Source organism: Babylonia areolata, chromosome 16 (genome assembly GCF_041734735.1).
Source record: "Babylonia areolata isolate BAREFJ2019XMU chromosome 16, ASM4173473v1, whole genome shotgun sequence".
Classification (NCBI taxonomy): domain Eukaryota; kingdom Metazoa; phylum Mollusca; class Gastropoda; order Neogastropoda; family Buccinidae; genus Babylonia; species Babylonia areolata.
The window spans coordinates 14393513-14406245 of record NC_134891.1 but is presented as its reverse complement, the minus strand read 5'-3'; positions in this window follow the sequence as shown (position 1 = coordinate 14406245).

The window sequence follows — 12733 nt, the reverse complement described above, 5'->3', positions numbered from 1 at the left end:
ATGATGAATAGTATTCGTATAGCGCTGAATCTTGTGCAGAAACAAATTAAAGCGCTTTCATACCAGTCATTCACACGCATGCATAACTCTAAAACTGAAGACAAGGAAGAGGCGGGGGTGGGGGGTGGAGGGGGGGGGAGGTGGATTGCTGATCTTACACTTTATTCTGTGTGAGACGCAGGAGAGTGGTTTCGGTGCTGTGGTCAGTACGATAGGCAGACTGGAAACGGTGGAGGAGATTGTTGAAACAAAGGTGGCTGTTGAGCTGCTTCAGGACAGCTTTTTCAAGGAGTTTGGACAGGAAAGGAAGGTTAGAAACTGGTCGATAGTTTTCCAAAATGTTTACGTGAAAGTTGGGTTTCTTCAGAAGAGGCCGGACGATTGCAGATTTGAAAATGGATGGAAACTTTCCAGTGAGAAAGGATGAGTTGATTGGTGATTGTGGGGAGAAGCTGTGAGAAGCGTATCGTTGTGCCGCCGACCCGTTGTGCCGCCGACCCGTTTACGGATTGTCTTTTGTCACAAAAAAGACAAAACAAGATGGGCAAGCCATACTAATAATCTCCCTTTTTATTTGACATTTGGGTCACAGTAACGTCACAAATGGCGCAACTGGGTCCAAACGTATGCATTCGCGAATCCTCATAGGCTACGACCTTTGTTTCAAATTTCGAAAAGATCGGTTCATAAACAGCTGAGAAAAGCTTGTTTGCGTAGAGAACTGCGCATTTTAAAAATAGAATATGATTTACGTCATCGTGAGCTTATTACTTATACCGTTTATAGTCCCTAGTATAATGAACACGTAACTGAAATTTGGAGGAAATCCGTTGATAAACAGCGGAGATATTAGTGATCAAAATTTTGGCAATTTGCGCCACTGTGACGTCACAAATGGCGCAAATGGGTCTCAACTCATACATTCGGTAGACATCATAGCCCCCGAGCTTTGATCCAAATTTTACTAAGATTGGTTCATAAACAGCCGAGAAAAGCTTGTTAAAAAATCATCGAATAGCGGAAGGGCGGCATAACGGGTCGGCGGCATAGCGGGACGGCGGCATAACGGGTACCCCCCGAAAAGACAGGGGCTGGTATACAATCGAGCTCACAGCTTTCATACGAATAAATTATATTTGGAATGTACGTATTTTAAACAAATCATATTTTGAGATTGGTTGATCAGATTAGTTAACATGTGTAGCAGCAGCTGGTGGGGGGGTTTGGGGGGGGGGGGGTATCAACTTATTTAGTCCAAATACAAAACAAACGAGCTGGTTGTCAGCACTAACTTCTTCCTCAAAATCAGATAACAATATCGACTCTAAGAATCAAAGGTTGATTTCTAAAGAGCTGTCATTGAAAATGTGTTAACCTTCTCTCTCTCTCTCTTACACACACTCACATTCACACACAAGCAGGCATGCACGCACAAACCCACCCACTTACACCCAGACCCACACTCACCCCCCATCCACATCTGTTTCTAAGGAAGAAGTTAGTGCTGTCAAGCGACTCGTTTGTCAGTAAATTGTTGGTTCTGTATTTGGACAAAATAGTCTCATAGCTAACACACACACGCACGCACACACACACAAACACACTAGCTGCCGCTACACAAATTCACCAGTCTGATCAACTTATCTCAAAACCCGCTTTTTGTGTTATTTGGATACTTACAAAGTTTATCCGTGTTAAAGATATGTAGTGCTCGGTTATCAGTACATTGTCGGTTCTGTATTTGGACTGAATGATTTGCTAGCTGGTACACACCAAATGCCGATTCACAAGTTCACTAATCTGATCAGCTAATCTGAAACTCTTGCTTTTTGTGCTAATTCGATACCTACAGACAAACTGATCAGTGTGAAAGCTCGCAAGGGGGTGGAGGATGGGGATAGGTTTTTGTTCAGTGATGTCATTTTGTACGAGACGAAACTCGAACTAAACAGAAGTGTCAGAGAAGAACTCAAGTCCAGATCTGTCAAACCCAGTGTGTCGCTTACGCGTGCATCGATGACTTGAAAACTACGGGAGATAAACGCACTGCCTCGCTCTGGCAATTTAGCAATGAAAGGTGGGTCTACCAGACATATTTTATGACAGTATGACATTGATAAAGTCTTTTTGACGAAACATTACAAGAATATACTGAGTCCCAGACCTGACAACCCATCCTATCTCGTGGAAATTGTCGCATTTGATACCGCGCTTCCGAATGCCTGAAAACACACACACACACAAATATACTGAGTCACAGACCTGACAAAACCATCCTATCTCGTGGAAATTGTCGCGCTTCCGAGTGCCTGAAAACACACACACACACACACACACACAAAACAGCTTCCACAGTGGAGCGCGTGTGCACTCATGCACACACACACACACACACACACGCGCGCGCGCGATCTTCACATATCCGTCTCCATAATAAAAGGCCCGTTTTTCGTCTGTGTTGATCCATGACGAACCCTGATGCCAAAGATTGTACGTAAATTAGATCTGAGAGCGAAATATGTTGTTTTCAGTTGATGAAATCGAGAAATTAAGAGTGCGCTTTCGAAAAAACAGAAAAGACACTAGCCTAGCAAAACAAGATTTACTCCTGTACGTGTTCGGGAGCATACGGATGTACCTACGGCCCACGGACATAAATAGAATCTATCGCCTCGGCCTTGTGTGATGTGTGTGTGTGTGTGCATACACACTATGCACGCTTTTCTCGCGTAAACCTACGAATGACTATGTTATGTTTAGTAGAAAAAATGCACACGTGCACACACATACGCACACACACGCGTGCACACATGCACACTCATTTTACCATCAGACTCCTATACATACAAATTATACAGATGCACACTCACACACATGGAACATACACTGACGTGCGCACTCACGAGCACGCGCACACACACACGCACAAAATCACACAGTTACAGGCTCACAGGCATGGGCGCTCTCTCTCTCTCTCACACACACACACACACACACACACACAGTGACACTGACACACAGACACACACACACGCGCCATCTCTGCATCAATCCTCCGGCTGCAAACATTGTCACTTTTTGTGACAATCACTAGTAGTAATTGTGACAAAAACTTTGTAGAATTGACTTTGAGTCTGTTTCTGAAATTACGTCGGCAAAAATGCGGCAATACCCTTCATGGCTGCAGTTTATGTATGTTATTGAGATCTGGGAATTATAGCCGAAGTACCAAAGATTCATTTACACCACTTGCATGAAATAATTACTGATGTTCAAAGCGCCGCTTGTCTCTCAATTGGACATCGACCTGCCTAATTCTACGATTCTTCCTAGTTTCTGTGATTCAAGCCCTCAGACTACAGCACTTCACCCGATAAAGAAAAAAATTTTCAGGTTAATTTCAGGCTTCGGTCTGGGCAGAAAAAAAAATCAGGCTTGAGAAGGTCTCTCTGCTTGCACCCGTGCTAATAGTCGCCAGGAAACTTGCAAGGGATCTTGAACAGTGGCACATTCTCCCTTCAAATCAAGGTGGTTACAGAACAGGTAACTGTACATGGGAAAATTAGGCTGCTTTCGCATATGAGGTATATGAAGGATTTCACAGAAAAGAAGAAACATTAGCAGTACCAGTCGACCTTGAAGATGCGTACAATATAGTTCAGTTTGCGCACCTCATGGAGCTGCTACTAAGGTATGGAGTAAGTTTGACACTGACAAGAGGGATAGCAGCAGCGCTTCAGGAAAGAACCGTCGTCCTACGCCTCGGAGATTGGATGTCTGCACCTTCTAAACTTTCCATGGGACTGCCACAAGGGTCTCCGCTCTCTCTCCTGTCCTCTACAACGTCTATACGAAAGGCCTTGCAGACTCATAAACAACAATGGAATAGCTCGGGTGCTTACTCTTGCGGATGATGGTCTTCAAAACTTCGAAAGATGCTCAAGAAAGAACTACAGCCGTCCAGAAACAACTGAACAATATCGCCCAATGGTGTAAGGACATTTAGGATAATCCGTCAGTCCAACAAAAGCCCAAACATTGCTGTGCACCCTCATCAACAAAACTGTGAGCAAATCACCACCACCTGTGTCATTCGACAGAATTCAAATCGAGAAAACCGAATGCCTACACTACCTAAGAATACAGTTTGACAGGATGCCACCTCTTCCTACTATATCAATCACTCGTTCTTAGTGTAATCGACTACGGACTTGGGTTAAAAACACCGTCTCAGAGCAGCCTCCTAAATTTAGAAAGAGTTCAAAATGAAGCTATGAGGCTGATCCGTGGAACAACAAAAGAGACACCTACGGAAACCATGCGATACCTGCTTGACCTTCCTTCAATGCAGGCCAGAAACAGAACAGGTTAAGACCAACTTCAAAGCATTAGAAAACCCTTAAAACGCACTGCATAATGCACTCAAGGAACCAAAAGGTAGCCGTCTAGGACGCGGAAGATCATGGATGGGGCAAGCAGAGGACAAAATCCAGCCTGTATGCTGACTGCAAGACCTGAAAAAAAAAAAAAAAAAGGTAGGAAAACCCGAAAACCTCAATCATCTATTCAACACAGCCATTTCACCCACTCTAGGAAGACATTGTCAGGAATGGCCAGAGGGCAAAACTGATCCAGAAGTGAAGTTACTCATAGAAGAAAACAGTAAAGAAGAGGACATCATCATAAACACAGATGGCTGAGTCACCAAAGATCAGTCCAGCTGTGGATTCACTGCAAAACAAAATGGAAAAACAATTAGGGAAGAGAATGCTGCCTACAAAGTCACAACCTCCAGCCCAACGATGGAAGTTCAAACGGCCGTGACACATGCTCTCCAGTGGCTATCATCTTTTTTTTCTCTCTTTTTTCTTTTTGCCTGGAAACCAGTATGCCATGATTCTAACGGACTCGGTGAACCTCATACAAAAAAATTAAAAGTGGAATGGGAATCCCAGAGTGGCATGAGGCAATGCGGAACTTTCAGATTCGAAAACTTATATGGTCATACTGCCCGGACATGCAGGTGTTAAGGGAAATGAGCGAGCTGACAGACTTGCTAGTAACACAATAACGAGCAGCCTACATCTGGGAAAATCGGAAATCCTCAGGAAAGACAAAGAATACCAAAAAAGAAAAGATACAAGGCTATCACACCATCCATCACCTCAAAAAACGAAAGGTAAAGAGAAGGAGCGGCCGTAAGTCTAGCATGAAAGGTAGAGCACGATGTTTCGCATATCAAACGAATATTGGCATCACTGATTTCCAAACCAACATTGCTTAGCTTTCTTCAAAACGGAACAGTCTCTCTAGCCTTTTCCAAATACAATAGACTGAGCAACACACTAGACACCCGACTGGGTTTGTTTCATTGTATCTTTTAAATACCTGTGTGCAAGCTGAATTCGTAGCAAAAGCAGCATTGACTTGAAGTTGCAGTGTACTTTGTGAATGGAGAGAGTTGCCACTCTCTATTTCTTGACGATTTGTTCTCCTGGCCTCATTTAAAAAAAATACATTTTTAATGTTGCTTTAAAAAAAAAATTTAAACAACGTGAGTCCATGTAATATCCCTATCCATGGTATCTACGTATTTGTAAGAAAACTCTCCGTGACGCCCCAATAGTTTCATGAGTTCAGTACTAGCAGGAAAGCTGTTATGTCTCCAGAAATTTAATCAATTTTTCATTTCTAGCTCTGGTTTGTCTTTTTTTAGACGTCTGGTGCAACTGCCATTCTGAAGAGCATGGTCGCTGTAGCAATTCTCATTCCTTCTTCAATTCCCTCAGTTCACGTAAAGTAAGCCTTTTTCCTTTGTTTGCATGATAAAGTAGATATCCTAGCTTTGTTGTTGCACTGATGTTAAGTGCAGATTATTGATGTTTTTGACATCGTCGTCGTCGGCCTCCTTCCGTCTCGAGAGACGATGGCTGCACCAGAAATGTAGTCACTGCCGGGCATTGCACTTCCTGTTGTGGCTGTGTAGACCAATGCTGGAGTGGCAATCTCTGCTGCATGTGGGACAGATATAGGTAGATATCGCTTGGTTTAAAGAGTTTGACTTGCGCGTGGTTCTTTTTCTCCTGAGCAAGTCAATGCGGCTACTCTCTGCTTGTTTCACCCCTCTTTGAATTGCAGAGATTTCCAGGGTCCACGTGAGTCCGCGAGGCTTTCCCAGGACAGCACATCAATACCTGTACTTTTCAGGTCCCGTTTGCATCTTTGAATCTTAGTCGGGGGCGGCCTTGGGGCTTACATCCCTCTGATAGTTCGCCGTACAGCAGATCTTTAGGGATGCGGCCTTCATCCATTCGGCCAGCGAAGACGGCGTTGACTCAGAAGGGCGAAGACGGTTGGCAAGCCTGCATGCTCAAGCACTTCAGTGTTTGGGATCTTGTCCTGCCATCAGATTCCAAGAATACGTCTGAAGCATCGGAGATGAAAACTGTTTAGTCTCTTCTCTTGGGCGGAATATGTGGTCCATGTTTCACTTGAGTAGATTAGAACACAGGCGTTTGGGTGTTCACTGTTAAGTTTTTGTTTGACCACAACCTCTTGTGAAGTTTGGAATGACCTCGGTGGCCTTCGCAATTCTTGAGTTGATCTCTGGCTCGAGGGAAAGGTTCGAATTTATTGTTGACCCCAGATACTGAAAACGGTCAACCAAGTTCAGCTCTTGGCTCCCACTGTGGATGGATGGAGGAGAGTTTGTGCCCTGTCCCATCACTTCTGTTTTCTTTAGGGTGATGTTTTTGATATAGTAAGTGATTTTCTATCGCATCCGGTCGATCCTATCTTTGGATTTAATCCCAAAATGACACGAATCATTTAGGCATGTAGATCTGTAAATTTATCGCGTCTTTCAAAACCCTAACCTTTCTTTACTGTCGTAACAGTTTCCTAAGACACAGTTTCTGAAGCCCTGGGTAATGTCTAAGAGGTACATTGCCGAAGCGCTGTTGATTTTTATATACTGTTGTATCAAAAGTTACGTCTTTTCTGAGGAAATAGTCTTTTGGATGTTATAGCTTTGGGTGTACCCCACCTTTGAAAAACACAGTGTGACGACGTTGCGTTCTTTAATGTTTTGGTGTGCGTTGGTGCAACGGATCAGACTTCCATTATTTTTCTGATGTTAGTATTTATGTTTCGTTCAGGAAACTAAGTATCCTTTTGTAACATATTTGGTGCGAAACTAGAATACGCTAAAGTACGCAACTACTACGGATTAAGAAACAATAACTCAGTCAATGGACGTTTATGGCTCAGGTCAGTATCGTTACATTGTTGTGTCAGAAGTTATTTTATCGTACCCGCTCACTAAAAAACCTATCAGCTGTAAACTACGTCGAGATGAACTTCGAATATCCAAGTTTAGACTGGGATGCCACGGATCTCTTCCAAGAGTTCACGCGACTCAAAGACCACGTTGGTTTCATATTCGATGGACCAATGACAACCCTGACGGACAAGCAGAAATCCGGATGGTTTGGCACTTGGATCGGTACTCAAGGTAGACAAATTTACCGCACTCTAAAGCAGGGTTGGGGATGAAAAAGAAAAGCCTGATAAAGGTTTAGAGAGGTTTGAAACGTATCTTGACCTAGAAAGAACAAACGAGTTGAAAGACATAAACTGAAACAGAGAAAGCAGGATAAGGCAAGTCCTTTGACAACTTTATCAAAGACCTACGACTGATCATGATGGACTGTGACTGCACAGATAATGATGACATGATGGTAGACAGTATCATCGATGGGGTGCATGACAAAAAACTGCAAGGGAGGCTTCTTGAAAAAGGGGAAGCTCTTACCCTTGCCCAGGCAATAGAAATTGGCCAACAATTTGAGCTGTTACAGAAACAACTCCGCATTGTTCGTGATGAGTCAGAAGTAGTTGTAAACAATGTCAAAGGAAAGAAGCAACAGGAATCTTGTTTTGCTCAAGAGGAAATCAAAGCTGCTGTCAGTGCCTTCACCAAGAAAAAAATTAAACCACAAACAACAGAGGACATGAGCCATTCTTTTCGCTGTGGTGGAGATCCCAGAACAACCCCAGTGATGGGAACAACATGTACACATTGCAAAAACCCCAACCACCAGAGGAAAGTCCGCAGAAGTCATTGCACTGTCCACACACTAGCTACTGATTCAGAGTCAGATTCTGAACCAGAAGTCCTGATGATCCACAGCACTATGGTTGACAATACTAAGGATGACAAATGGAACCAGACTGTGTCAATTCATTGGAAAAATATCAAATTCAAAATTTACACTTGAGCAAGATGTAACACACTCAAGCTGAGACTACCAAAAAATTTCCGACTGCAGCAACACCCGCTCCTCAGATAAGATTCTGCGCACCTAGCCTACTCCAATCATGATATCCAACCCATTGGCACAGTCAGATCTGCCGTGGGAAAATTGTCGATGCCCAATTCGAAGTCATCAACATTGACCAAGAGAACGTAATTTATGGCACAACCACACAAAGTCTTGGTCTCATTGCCCGCCTGTCAACAATGGATTCTGTAGCTAACGCTCACACCACACATTGCTTTGATGAGTTTCCCGAACTAAGCATACATAGGACACTACCAGGGGAATGCAGCAATAAGCTGAAGCCAGGTGCAAAAGGAGTTGCCCACCCAGCACGTCGTCAACCAGCAGCACTACATGAAAAAATCACCAAGAAGCTTCATGAAATGGAAGCAGAAGGCCATATCACCAAAGTTGAAGAACCTACCAAGTGGATAAGTTCAATGGCCGTCTCTGTTCGAAATGTTAGAATCTGTATTGATCCTAAAGATTTGAATGCAGCTATCCAAAGTGAACACTACCCAATGCGCACAGTTGAAGAGATTACAGCAGACATTCCAGACGCTATAGTACTATGACGTCAACGCCCCTGTTGAAATTCATTTTGACGCTAGCCAGCATGGGCTAGGAGCCGTTCTCATCCAGGATGGAAGACCTATAGCGCACAGCTAACGAGCTATGACTGACTCAGAGAAACGCTACGGTCAGATTGAGAAGAAAATGCTGTCCATCGTCCATGCTTTAAAAAAATTCCACTGTTAGATCTTTGGTAAAGAAGTCACAGTCTTCAACGACCACAAGCCACTTGAGCAAATTTTCTGCAAGCCACTTGTGTCAGCGCCAGTGCGTTTGCAACGCATGCTACTCCATATGCAGTGGTACATACAGTCTGCGAGTGAAGTATCAAAAGGGCTGTCACATGCAACTGCCAGACACTCTTTCACGTGCACACCTACCTGAAGACTCGATTGAAATATCACACACAGAGACAGTGAACACATACGCACCAATTACAAAAGAAAAGTATGCTCAACTGCAGCAGTGTACTCAGCAAGAACTTGGTCTGTTACAAACCCTGATCTTTGATGACCGGCCAGACAGAAGCGCTATGAAGATGCAACAGTTTTGGGACTTCAGAGATCAACTGGCAGTCTCAAATGGCATCATTTTCAAAGGGTCCAGGATCGTCATTCCACCCATTCACCAGAAACATGCTGGCTCTCATCCACGAGTCCACCTTAGGATAGTGAAGTGTAAACAGTGGGCCAGAGAAGTCATGTATTGGCCACCAGTGAACTCGGACATGAAAGAGAACATACAATTGCAGCAGATGTGCCAGACAAAAGGAAACCGGCCGCTGAGCCACTTCTACCCACACCAATTCCGGATCTCCCATATGCTGAAGTCGGAACTGACATCTTTGAATTCCAGGGGAAGAACTACCTTCTGACTACATTACTACTCAAAGTTCATTGAAGTGGATGAGCTGAAGAACACGAGCACTGAATCTGTCATTCAAAAGCTGAAGAGTGAGTGTAGCCACCATGGAATCTGTCACGGACGACCAAGTGGTTGCAGTAATTTTTGTTATAATTTTGTTCAGATGGGGGCTCAAATCTGTATCGCCCCCCTCTTCGGCAGGCGAAGTTGGCGGATGCAGTCGGACCGTTGGGATTATTAGATGCGGATGTGTTACCATTGTTTGTGCACAGGCGTTTTATCATGCATGTTTCTCTTTATAGCTGGTCGCAGGGCCAGAGGCGTGCCATGGGTGTGCAACACTGTTTTGTGACACAAGTTATGTGTGACGTTTTTCTGAAAGTTTTGGTGTGACGTATTGGTATAATGACGTAGGTGTCTAACGGATCTCGGGAAGAGTGTCCTTGGAGAAGGTCGTGAGTAGAGCGGCGTTTAGCTGCTGCAGTTGTGTGGTTGTTTCCCTCTGTAGACGACCAAGTGTCCGCCAGATGGGAACATCTGCATTCGGTGTAACTTTGTTTCTATGTTAGGCACCTTAAGTTTTTGTTTTTTCACTCAACTCGCTGTGCGTTGGCCAGTGTTTGCAATCTTTTTTTCTTTTTTTTTCGTCTGGTCAAAGTTTACCTGGACACTATTCTGACCATAAGGCTCTGTCTAGTGTTCGTCTTCGTGGCGTTGGATCTTCCCCTGGTCTCCAGCTCACATTATTTTAGTTAGCACTAGAACTATTGAATTCCACAGCTTTTGATTTGTCTTGTTTGTTTTTTTCTCTTCGTGTTTCGTCCTTTATCATTACGTTAGTCTCTCGTTTCTCGTTTGTTATTGCGCTTCAGTGATTTCCACAACATTTAGGCTATCTGAAAAATATTTTTTTTACGTGTGAAGAGGTTACAAGTTTTCATGCTTTAATTAAAGATGATTTTAATACAGAAGAATTTTTGTTTGTGAGAAGTTAATATTATGGAGGTAATTGGACGGGAATATTTCACGTTGTTTGTCTAGGCGATAGTTGTATTTTCAGTCGTTTGAATGGAAGGGAGATAATAAGATATATTTCCTTACACATGTGAAGGACAATCTTTGTTGGATATCCTAAGATTTATGTGGTGCGTCCAGCAAAACTAGCAAGACGCCATGGGATGGCAATGAATTGTTTTGTAATGTAAAAAAAATTATATACATGTGTATGTATGTGTAATGATAATATTAAATAACTAAATACTGCGATGTAGGGTAGATATGGTAAAGTGTATTAAAAAAAAAATTGTGACATTAGTTATACAATGAAAAAAAAAAAGAAAAAAAGGAGAGAAAGTTGTTAATCTGTCCTTACGGAAGTTAGGTCAGGGGCATAACCCTTGCTACTGGTACCACGTAACCTAGTACTACCTGCCGCATGTGAAGTCTCCCAACGACGGACCAGGCGGAGGAGGAAATCTTTCCTAACGGCTGTGGAAGAGGATGACCAAAGGGCAGGAGGAGCTCTTATCCTTGGCTGGAAGTCCTCCTAGGAGACGGAACTCCGAAGAAAAAACATGCACCTGCCGAGGCCGTTCTACACGTGGCAGTATCTGCGCCTGTGGGACTCTGAGCGTCGGTAGGCGAGACAGTGGTGAAGGGACTGCACAACTCCTCTTCACTAAAAAAAAAGTTACCTGCCCTGGTCAGGCAACAAGGCTAATGTCGGAACGACGAGCTAGCCCTTCAACACCCAGCTTTTCCAAGCCCTGCGGCAATGGAGAAGTGGTAACGGGGACAGGCAGAGGATGCTGCTGGCAGTTCCTAGTCACGACCCTGCACGCAGGTGGCCATGGGGTGATGGTCGTCCGCCGTAGACTGGGGCAGATGCGGCGCCCGTATCCTCCCACAGCGTCAGATCAGCCCTTTTTAGAGACAGCACTGCTCTCCCCACACGGGGAAGGGCAGATAAAAGGATCCCTAAACAAAGCCTGCCTCACCTAGTGCCTAGTTGGAAACTGCACCTACTTGGACATCCAACACTAGCAGTCGAAAACAACAGAAGAAAAGAACCAGGAGTCATGCCCTGACTCTGGGTGTCTGGAATGTTCGCACCCTCTTGGACAGAGACGACAGACCAGAAAGGCGCACAGCGCTCATTGCTACAATGCTTGATCGCTACCAGGTGGACATAGCAGCCCTGAGCGAAACCAAGTTTGCCAGTGAAACCCAGCTGGAGGAAGTTGGAGGAGGCTACACCTACTGCATTGGGAAGCCAGAAGGCACCCGAATAACCTCAGGCGTGGGCTTTGCCATACAAACCAAACTTGCATGACAGCTTGACAGCCTTCCACGTGGGATAAACGATAGGCTGATGACCCTGCGTCTGAAGCTGTCCGAGGATCGCTTCGCCACAGTCATCAGCTGCTACGCCCCGATGATGACCATCCCTGATGACATCAAAGAAGCCTTCTATGAGGAGCTCAGCCGCACCATTTCAGTGGTAGACAGAAAGGACAGGCTGATCATCCTTGGGGATTTCAATGCCCGCGTTGGCGTGGACTTTTCCTTGTGGACAAAAGTCCTAGGACAGCACGGCACTGGCAAATGCAACTCCAACGGACTGCTTTTGCTCTCACTCTGCTCGCAGCATGGACTGACCATCACCAACACCTTCTTCCAACAAGCGGACAAGTACAAGAACACATGGATGCACCCCTGCTCCAAGCAGTGGCACATGCTGGACTATGTGATTGTCCGGCAGAGGGACAGAGGTGATGTTTCCATTACACGCTGCATGAGAGGAGCAGTCTGTTGGTCGGACCATCGCCTAGTACGCAGCAAGATGAACATCAGACTTGCACACAAGCTCCAACCAGCCAGGCAGAAACACCCTAGGAAGCTGAACATCCACTGCCTCCATATCACCAAGGACGTGCTGCAGCAGCAAATCCAAGCTGCTCTCCAAGAAATTCCTG